Genomic DNA, 10,533 nt, shown 5'->3' with positions numbered 1-10,533 from the left:
ATGATCATTGACGAATTCTTATGCCATATAGGCACGTGGCTCCGATGCATGGTAGAGAAAATGTAAGGAAAGGAAACATATAGGAAATGTGTTTCATGCACGCACACACACAGAATGTTTTCACACAGTTGATGAAGCCACATTGAACCAGCAATTTGAATATTATTATTATCCATCTCTCTCATTAAATACTTAGGAAAGCATAGTAAAATTGGTTAAGGATGGACATTTAGATTGCTATATCCAGAGTTATATCCAAGCAGCAAATGATTACACTGCTTATAAATTCTAGGCAGACGATAAGTTAGAAGTCCCCACGAAAGCCCTGAGCTTATTTGATTGTTCTCTTAATTACTGGGCTCTATGCTATCAAATATTTGTGTAAGAGGAAGCTTTTCTTTGTGGGAGTGGATAATAGCTGTGCTTACACTTTGAAATTTTTGCCTTGAGTTATTAAGATTTACATTTCTCACTTTTCTTCCAGGGAAAGGTGTTTAGCCGTTTTTAGAAAACAGGTACCACATAATCAATCGTCAAACACTCGGGAAAGTTTCAGCCCTAGACAAGTGTAAATCTCAGGTATTAGCAACCCATCTCCAGAAACAAATCTACAAAGGGTGGAAAGGGGGAGAAAGGATGTCTCACTTTCCTAGATGAATATATTGTGATTGGTATGTGTGGCATGCATTGAGAAATTATATTTGCTTACTAACTGCCGTTTAGAAATCAGCCCGGAAAAAGTCTGGGAGAGATCGCCCGGAGACAGCCAAGCCCCGAGCCTCGCTCCCAAGCTCCTCCGGTGTCCTGCTCTTCTAGGCGCGTTAAGAATACAGAGTCTGGTCATTGATCTCCTGATGGTGTTGTTGCACTCTGGGTAATGCTGGGGGTGCCCAGGGACGCGGCTCAGTCAATGGTTGCGCGTCTGCAGAGAATTACAGAGATGGGGACAGAGAACACGCACCTTGGCATAAAAGCAAACGGAGAGAAGGCTACAGCGAGGAAAAGAAACGTGTTGCTCGAAATTGTTTCCTTAGTCCCCTTTCCATCACCCCCTTCCCAACCCGCAGCCTCCCGCGTGAGTGCTCTCCCTTCCCCCTGCTCTTTTCTGGACACCAGCTCTGGGAAGATCACTGTCAGGAACCCCCGCCCCCGCCCCACCCTGGTTTGAGATTTAATAGGATTTTTTCCCCTGGCAAACCGGCAGCTGTTTTAAGTCAATGAAAGTAAGATTAGAAGAGATAAGCGCCGGAGCAGCCCGGGAGCTGTCAGAGCACACACTTAAATCAGCCCCACAGCTTCTGCTCGGGGCATCACCGATGGAGTTTCTTCTGATGGCGATGGGACTCCGAGGGTCCACGCGCCCACTCAAGTGTCGCGGCAGAGAGTCGGAGCCCAGCGCTCAGCCTTATTTCTCCCTAAATATCACTAAATTTCATTCCCTGGTTCTTGGGTTGGGGTGTGTATGTGTGTGTGTGTTTGTGTGTGTGGTCGTTTTTTTTCTTTTCTTCTTTTTTTTTTGGCTTCGCTCAACACAAAACCAAACCAGTTCAACCACCCCGCAGGCAGAGATGAGAGCGCCTCAAAACTTTTCTCCCCTACCTCAATGCCCAAGGAGTAGGTGGGTGCACAGTGCCGGCGGCGGCGGGGACGCGCGGCGCGGAGCCGGGCTCGGGCAGGCAGTGGCCGCTTCAGCAGCCGAACCTCTCGCGGCTCCAGCCTCCGCGCCCAGCAGCCCGCGGCTCGCCTCCCGGAAAGGTTCCACGGACCCCGCAGCCCCCCGCGCGCGCCCTCCTTGCCGGCCCGACCGCTTGACCACTGGGCTGGGGGGCCGGGAGGGGCCAGGTCCTGGGCGCAGGGCAGCGGCTGAGGCTCCGGCGCCGGGAAGAAGTTGACAAAGGGACTTGACTAAACATGAATGCGTATTTATAGATGCGAGCTCCATCGAGATCTAGAGATACCCCGCTCTCCCTGGCTCCTTCCACTCCTGCCATTTCATTTTTATCGCTCCTTTAAGTGGAGGGCAGATTAAAAAAAAAAAAAATTCTTGCACGGTGTGGGTAATCGCCGCGTTATTTACAATCTAGTTACTCTGCAGCAGACGGGGAAGAAAACTCTGGGGCTCCTTCCCTTCGGATGGATAGAGAGGGCGGCCGGGCGGCGAGCTGCAGGAAGGAGGTCAGGGTGGGCTTGCGGGAGCTCGGGGGCGACCTGGAGGGAGCGGGAGCCCCCGGCGCCGCCCCCGCGCCCGCTCCCGCCCCCGCCGCACCCCCCGGGGCGGGCGCCGGGCCGCGGTGACCGCCGGCTGGTGCGCTGCCCTCGCCTCCCCCATTGTTCCTACTGTCTTTTTGCCTTTTGTTATTTGCACTCGCATTGTGTTGTTTGTCTCTGAAGCCGCCTCATGACCAGCAAAGGGATTTCACCTCGTCCTTGAGAGCAACACGGGGAGCGCGAGCGAGCGGGCGAGCGAGAGACGGGGGGAGAGAGAGGGACACGCGCGCGCACACACACACACACCGGCACACACGCACACACACAGACACACACACACACACAGAGTGAAAAAGGCGAGCCACCAAAACCCATCTCCAGTCTCCTCCCGGGGGCCCCCAGCCCGCCTCTGTGCCACTTTGCATCCCACGCCGGAGGAGGCATTAACGAGACCGGGTAAGGTGCGTAAATCGCTGCGTTTTAACTTTGTTGTTCGTCCCGATGTTGTTGTGGGCAGACCTCCAAGGCGCAGAGCTCCCCTCTGCCGCTCGCCGGGCCCGCCACTCAGCACTCGTTCCCGGCTCCAGCTGGAGAGCCGCGGAGGAGGGAGGGGGCCGCCGCCGGAGTTTCCTCAAGTACAGAGGGAGGGGGACTGGGTTGGGGGTGACGGAGAGGTGGGAGGCGGCCCGAGGCGCGGAGTGGCCCTGTCATCCCCGGGGGCGGCTGGCCGGGGGACCCTGGAGCGCGGGCTTGGACCCCGACCCGGAGACGGGATAACTTTCTATTTTTGTTGGGAAGCCTGCGTACTGTTGCTGGTATTGTTTTGTAAGTGGTGGCGGTGGAGGTGGTTGATGCGAGAGGAGGGCAGGAGTGCGGGGAGAACCCTGGGCTGTGCTGGGCATCGCGGCGAACGTCCAAGGCCAGACCCTAAAAGTTGGACAAAGCCCCTTAGCCCTTCTAGGATATCAGAGCGACCCCCGGCCCATCCCCTAACCTTAGTCACCCCCACCCCCCCGACTCTTTCGTCTTTTTGTTTCGCTTTCTGCAATCCTTCTCCCTACCATTCCCCCTCCCTCCCGCCCGGAATTTCGGAAACAAGTCTCATCCTTCAGGATTCTAGGGATTTCAGAGACCGGAAGCTTTAATTTTAATTGCAACTACTTTTTTTCCCCCTCCTCACTCAGTGTACAAAGTGAAGACCACTCACGTGTTGTGTCACTTTAAGCGCGGGTTTGGGAAATCTCGCTTGCACTTTCGGGCTACAGCAATAAGAAGCAATGAAAAGAGGTTATACGAGTTGAAATCAAATTGGATTTGGAAATGTTTGCGTTGGAGAGCAGCAGTTTGTTGAGTATTGATCGGATGCACACGAAGCACTGTTTACATATTTTAGTAGTCATTTTCCCTACACTTTGCAAAGCGACTATATTAATAAATAGATTGACCCTGGTGAATATCTGAAGACGTTGGTTTCTGTGACTAAATTCAGAATGTGATGAATGTGAATTCATTTTAATGTGTTCCCTTCTCAGCTAAAGCAGGTCAAGACGAGAAATCCTGTGAATATGCAGAACCCTACACTCGGTGCCAGGCAGTCCAGGCACTCTGGGTGGCAGTCAGCTGTACTTTCTTACAAAAGTTTAGGGATTTGCTGGAACCCAGTTGAGATCCTCACATACCCAGATAGCCAAAGGAGTTTGTCAAGAAAGGCATAAGGAGATGTCCCCAGGGACTGCCTTCTGGCTCAGCACAGTTCTTTAGCCAAGGGCAGGACCGAGTGGGATTTGGGGCAGTAAGTGTGGGAATCTGCAAAGGGACTGGACAGTGATTTGTTTCCTTGCTTTTCATAAATAATGGCACCTAGTGTCCTGAAAACACACACACAAACACACACAAACAGGCCAGTGAAGTAGGCACGTGGGTGATTTTTAGGCAATGGACATTTCCATCAGAAAAACCAGAGGAGAATTTTTGATCAGGATTACGGGAGTGAGGCTCGATGGCCAAGAGTGATTAGGTTAAGGGCCAGATGGCTTTAAAGTATACGGAAATGTTTTTCAAGTTTGACTTTTATAGCATTTAAAAGGAGGACGATTTCTTAGAGCCTTTACAGAACTGCTAAATTTTGATCTGTCTAATTTTAAAGGAATTCAGCTGTATGAGAATTGCTGTTAGCTCAGATAGGGAAGGAATCTGGTTTCAAATGCAGATACATGGAACAAAGTTTCTAGGGGTGCTTCTTCCTGATTTAAATATAGCTCCCAGGCAGAAGCCTAGATAAATTCAGCCACAATGATTTAAAATCATAAGTACTTACAGTGGCAGTTCTTTTAGGCACTGTGCAGAGTTATCCTGCAAATTATGCCATCAACTGTTTATTCCTCAGAACTATACAAGATAAAAATCATAAGCATCACTTAAAACTGATGCAATACAGCCTTAAATCCTTAAACTGCTAGGGATTGCTTTTGTTTGCCTAAAAGGTAGATCTTTCATCACATGAGTTGTTTAAAAACATTTAATTGTGGGGGTGGGAAGGGATGTGCATAATTATTTAGTTGTTTGTGTTAATTACATAGTAGCATACTTGCTTGAAATTCTTTCTTTTTTCCCCCCTTTCTTTCCAGTGGTCTCTCTTCTAACAACCTTGTTCCTGAAGAATCAACAGTTTTTTGTTTGCTGTGGTTTTAAAAAAATTCATTTTGTAGCCTTTTTGAATGGGTAGTATTGATCCAATCTGACACAGATTTGCAAGTGTAAACTGTTAATACAGGAAAAACTTCAATTCTTAATATGGAAACCTTGTATTAGTTTTGTTGTTGAGCTTAAACAGTTCTGGTTGAATGGGATGTTGTATACAGAATTCAAAACTCCCAAACCTCTTTGGTAAATAGGCATTTGAGGTCCAATGGCTAATTCAAATCAACTTAGTTCTATACATGTAAGTGCACATCCTGTTTAGACTGACACGTGGTTTGGTAAAAGAAAAAAATATATACACTTAGAAAGATGCTATCTGTGGAGTATATAAATAGTAAATAGCAAAAGAGTGAAGTTTATACTCAGGTATGTTGGCATGTTTTTGGTTGTCCTCAGTGGGGGTGAGTTGTGAGTGATAAGGAGAATTTAAATTTCTAAATTTTCCCTTTCCAGTTAAAGGAATGAATTTAAATGCTTAAAGAATTTTTTTTTTCTTACTTACAAAGCAAGTTTAAAATTTGATATAGTGCTTACAGGATGTACTGCCTTCTTAAAAAGCTCTGTTCTTTTCCTGAGTAATAAGTAATTATTGATTTGAGGGTATGTTCAGATTATATAAAAAAGTAAAACTTACAGGACAAAATTTATGTTTCCTAATCTCCTAAAATACACTGGATTTCAAATAACGGAGAGTTCTAATGTTGCACACTGTTTAGATTTCCAGAAGCTACAATTGTTGGATATAATTGATTGGCATAACCTGGATGATTCACCCAATAGCTAATCAACTTCACTGGTAGAGAATGCTATAATTAGAGTTTTGAGAGTAACCTGGAAACTTACTTGTCTAGGCCTGAAGTCAAATGCATTCCCTCATGCACTGGTCAAAAATTTTTAGTCTGAGAAATGAAGATTTATTTTAAAGGCGAAGAAAGTGGTTGGCTGTTTCAAATAAACTATATCCTGAACTTAGATTTTTAGATAGTTAATGAAATAAAAGTCCAATTTTGTTCCAAACATTGTTTTAAAACACCCATTTGTAAATTGTCTACATTTGGTTTTCATATGTTAATGATTTGGGATCTGAAACTTATTTCAGAAAGGCATTTTGGTTTATCTTAAAAAACACCACACAAAACTGTCTAAACAACTCTGTAAATAAACTGTTCCAAATGCCTCAATTTGATGAATGAATTAAAGAATTATGGTTCTTAATCCAATTATGATCAGTCTGGTTATTCCATTTCCCATTTGGGGGAGCTTGGGGAGTTGGAATAGTAAATGATTCTCAAATGTGAGTGGGGTTTTTGTTGTTTACTTTGTGTGTGTGATGTAACGTAAATAATCACTTATACCTAATATTTATGAGAGGGATTTCCGATGTGGAGAAGTAATTTCATGATCTTAAATTAACCAAGAGTTCGTTTGCATGAAAAGTTGATGTTAATAAAAGAGTAAAGTGAGGTTTTTAAAAATATGAAGCAAAGATTTAACCTTTTTCTTAAATATAATGAATTTTGATATTTAAGAGGGGAGAAATGGAGTGCTTAAGGCTCAGTAGAAGGGCAGACAATCAGGCACTTTTAGTTTGCTTTAGCAGGGCCATATGGGGACATTTCTGTAGGACTATTTAATAAATTTTACCAAATTCAATTTCCTTGTCTTTAAAATTGAGTCAAGGTCAAAGGTAGGCTAACTTTAGTTAGGGGAATTTTGGGGGGGGGGTTATTCCTCCAAAGACCTGCTCCTTTAGCTGCCTACATGGGACTTTTGAATGCTTTCCCAGTGAGGGTCCTGACCTTCAGGATGGGCCCTTGACAGTCCATTTTGCCTTGATGGACCCTTCTGAATTCCTGCCCCATTTGCCCCATTTAACCTCTGGCTCATAAGCTAACTATTTTAAAGTTGTTATTCATTCATTATGGTTTAATTCTCAAACTAGATGATATTACTGTTATCATTTTGGTAGTTTATTATGGTCATCTAATTCCATAGAGATAAACTTGTGGCAATTGCAGGTATCAAGGAAAGCTGCCAGGAGTAAATATTTATATGCATGAGGACTTTTTCAATACTACTCAAATCATACCTTATAGGCAGCTAATGATTTCACTTGCAGTTAAGGATGACATTCAGTAGGGGCAGCATATTGACAAAATTAGGAAAAATTTGAATACATGTAAATAACCATTAAATAACCATCCTTAAAAATTGAGCCATAAAAATGTATCTTGGGGAGTACTAGTGATGGTGGCATTGAATTCTACAAGTGTAAGTCCATTCATTTTCTATTTCTTAAAGTTCATTATAAGTAAAAACAAAACACCCCAAAACAAAGACCTGCTTGTATCTCTGATGCTCAGCTACATGTCATTCAACTACTCTACGCTTGTATGATATCCTGTGTACACAGAGTAAAAATAATGCAGTAGTCATAGGGATGAGCGGACTTTAGTTTGATATCCAGTTTGTATTCTCTGGTGGCTTAAGGCATTTTTTTCTTTCTTCAACACCAATTAAACTGTTGGAAGTGAGGGAATTCAGGAAGGAACCAGGAAAGGAGAAAGGTATCTTATTTGGAATTTTTCAGTGTAGGTCTGTGATTTATCCAAAGTTTTATTTAGAGATCTGAACTTACAGGGTTCTACCTCCTTTTCTTAACCTCTTTTTTTTTTTTTTTTTTTTTTTTTTTTGAGACAGAGTCTTGCTCTGTCACCAGGCTGGAGTGCAGTGGAACAATGCTGGCTCACTGCAACCTCCGCCTCCTGGGTTCAAGGGATTCTTGTGCCTCAGCCTCCAGAGTAGCTGGGATTGCATGCATGTGCCGCCATACACAGCTAATTTTTGTATTTTTAATAGAGACGGGATTTCACCTGTTGGTCAGGATGGTCTTGATCTCCTGACCTCGTGATCTACCTCCTCGGCCTCCCAAAGTGCTGGGATTAGAAGCGTGAGCCGCCGCGCCCAGCCTTCTTAACCTCTTAAACTGCAAATTATGATGCCCTTTCTTATAGGGATATTGTTTGGATTATGCTAGACACTATGTGTGAAATGCCTAGCATAGTGTCTGTCATGAACTATGTGCTCAATAAATGTTAGCTACTCAGCTCTCTCTCCTAGTCAAGTCTAGGTTCTGATCATTAATAACGGTTGAAGCTTCATTTTGTACTTACCTTGAACTTATTTGAGTCTAAAAAGAAAAAAATGTATCACTTTCTTGAGGCTGAGATCAACACTTTAAAACAGTGATTCAGTGAACGTCTGTATATGATCTCTGACAATGTGATTTTATTAAGATGCTGTATTTGGTGCAAGTGTGAATTCTATCTTTTATTCATTTAAGTGCTTTTTCAGTAATTCACATTTATACCCTACATAATAGGTAAGGATAAATAAAAACTTTAGGACCTAATTCTGTAGATTTCTCCTCTTGTTATCTCTTTGATTTCCTATTAGCAAATATGAACTAGTGAAAATTTATTGATATTTAATCCTTTGATAGTCATTCACCTCTGCATTATATGAAGCTGTAGGACCGTGGATAAAGAGAAAGTCCATGTGGAAAAAGAAATCCATCTGATTTTTCAGTGTTTTCCTCTCTGGAGGCAACAGTACTTCAAAGAGAAACTTGTAGGTTGGTTTGTTTATTTAAATTGGGTGCAAGGAGAAAGGCACCATAAATATACCATTGCCTGGTTTGAAGAGGTGGTAAAGAAACATGGAGAAATTAGTGGTTATTTTCTCTTCCCAATGAAACAGAATTTGTCTATAAGTACAACTGAGCAAAGATAAAGGAAAGGCTTCTTAAAACAGCAAATAAATGTATTTTTTTTTGCATTAATTGGAGTTCCTTAAGAAGCAGATGCCAAGATGGGATTAGATGTGTAAGAAGTTTTTTAGGGGAGAGGGGGAGAGGGCAGGACAAGGCCAGGAGAGCCTTTTGACCATGAGACAAGTTTGACACTTATGCAAGGAGAGGGGCAAGGAAAGAAGATTGAGTAGGAAGAAGTTTGACTATAGTGCAGTCTATGAAAGGCTTGGGTAGGCAAATAAGAGCCAGCCATTGGAAGAGTCATCTATCTTGAAAGAATGGCCTGTATCAGCATTCCTCACTGTCAGTCATTGGCTGGGAGCAGCTACAGGAAGCATGGCCTCTGCGCCTAAGTGGTGCTAGAGCTATAGGGGAAGCAGTTGGGGAAGTAAGTCAATTACACTCTCAAAACAGGAGATCTGAGTGGTATAGCTATGGTTTGGCAGTATAGCCCAGTTTAGTAGTACTTCACTTGCTTCAGACCGGTGAACTCACTCTCTCTCTCTCTCTCTCTGTCTCTCTCTCATACACACATACACACACACACTCACACACAGGAGACCTGGCAATTGCTTTGAGGTCTCTTTGAGTTTTGAGTTTCTTTGAGCTTTGTTTTCCTCAATTGCAAAATGAGTGTAATGGCAGTATCACCTCACTAATTGGGATTAAATTAGGTTATATGAGATCATCTCTAAGTCCACAGTACTGTTTGTGGCATGGAGGAAATGCCCAGTGTATTTTGCACTCTTTTCAGTGTACTCACAAAATGCATCTGAAAGGTATAGATGAATTTTATCAGGTGATTGTAAATATATCTAAATAATGGATATTTCATATAATTGGAAGGCATTGTTTATGCAAGCAAACATCTTTAACGTTTGTCATTTAAAAATACCTTGGTTCATTTATCTTCCATTAATCCTTATTTTTTATCAGAGTATAAACTGAACACTAGCTATACCAACTGACCTTGACCATCTTCAGGTAATTTGCCCTATAACATGAGGCAGAACTCTGTTCATTTCCTTACCTCTCTAGGCTTTCTATTCAGTTGAGTAGCAACGCACTGGAAGTCTGCATTTTATCTTGAGCCTCAAACACCTTGCAAGTCTTTGCTCCCCTGTGTTACTGTTCCTAAACCAACTTGCAGCACCACAAAGCACTGAACTCAAGTGGCCCTCAGCGCGAGCTCCTGCTGTGATGAGTCACAGAGCCACCAGCACTTTGTTGCCTTAGATTTGATCACTGCCATGAGCAGTCCTTCGATTGTCAGCTAAGAGCCCCTTCAGGGAGTTGTCCCTTAATAGAAAGTCTCTTTTCTTCCCTCCTGTTGTAACTTTAAATTAAAAGAAACTGTAGAGGAGCTGGTGGCATTGCAATAGTTCATTCTTCTACCCACTGGGAGAACAACATCTGAGAAAAGACGTTATTGGACTGAGAATTGAGTTGTTGCTATTTTTTTGGGCCAGAGTCGGGGGGAGGCGGTTGTGGTGGAGGATGAAGACCACGTCATTTAGACTCAGTCAGACTGGTAATCAGGATTGTGATTGAGAGCAACACTTTTGTGTATGCAAGGAAGCATTCTTTTTGGATACAAGAAGACACTCACTTAACCTGTAAGTTTCAGTAGGATTGCTAGGACCCCTAATATTTTGACCCAGATTTTTAGGTGGTTCTGTGTGTTGTACTGTGGGAAACTGGCACTGGGACAACTTCGGAATCCAAGGAGGATGGGAGGCAGGAAAAGAGAGCTAATTTTTGACACATTCCTCAGACGAGGGACTCCTCTAGGGAATCTGTGCCCAGGATAAGGA

The 10,533-nt window shown here is 43.5% G+C and overlaps 1 protein-coding gene across 11 annotated transcripts in view; it reads left to right on the top strand.

Annotated features, from left to right (window-relative positions):
* The first annotated feature begins 2,286 nt into the window (after nucleotides 1-2,286).
* The window catches only part of SOX5 (SRY-box transcription factor 5), a 1,038,891-nt gene continuing 1,030,644 nt past the window's right edge, over nucleotides 2,287-10,533 (top strand). For 7 of the 11 annotated variants that reach the window (XM_021923251.2, XM_021923248.2, XM_021923246.2 and 4 more), the window contains exon 1: nucleotides 2,288-2,669. The gene's annotated coding sequence lies outside the window, so the exon portion shown is untranslated. Of the gene's footprint in view, nucleotides 2,670-10,533 lie in introns of all 11 variants that reach the window. The other 4 variants (XM_021923247.2, XM_021923244.2, XM_021923254.2 and 1 more) reach the window with 3 other exon arrangements.

This window comes from Papio anubis, chromosome 9, assembly GCF_008728515.1.
Source record: "Papio anubis isolate 15944 chromosome 9, Panubis1.0, whole genome shotgun sequence".
Classification (NCBI taxonomy): Eukaryota; Metazoa; Chordata; class Mammalia; order Primates; family Cercopithecidae; genus Papio; species Papio anubis.
The sequence above is the reverse complement of the archived record's forward strand: the minus strand, read 5'-3'. Positions and strand labels throughout refer to the sequence as shown.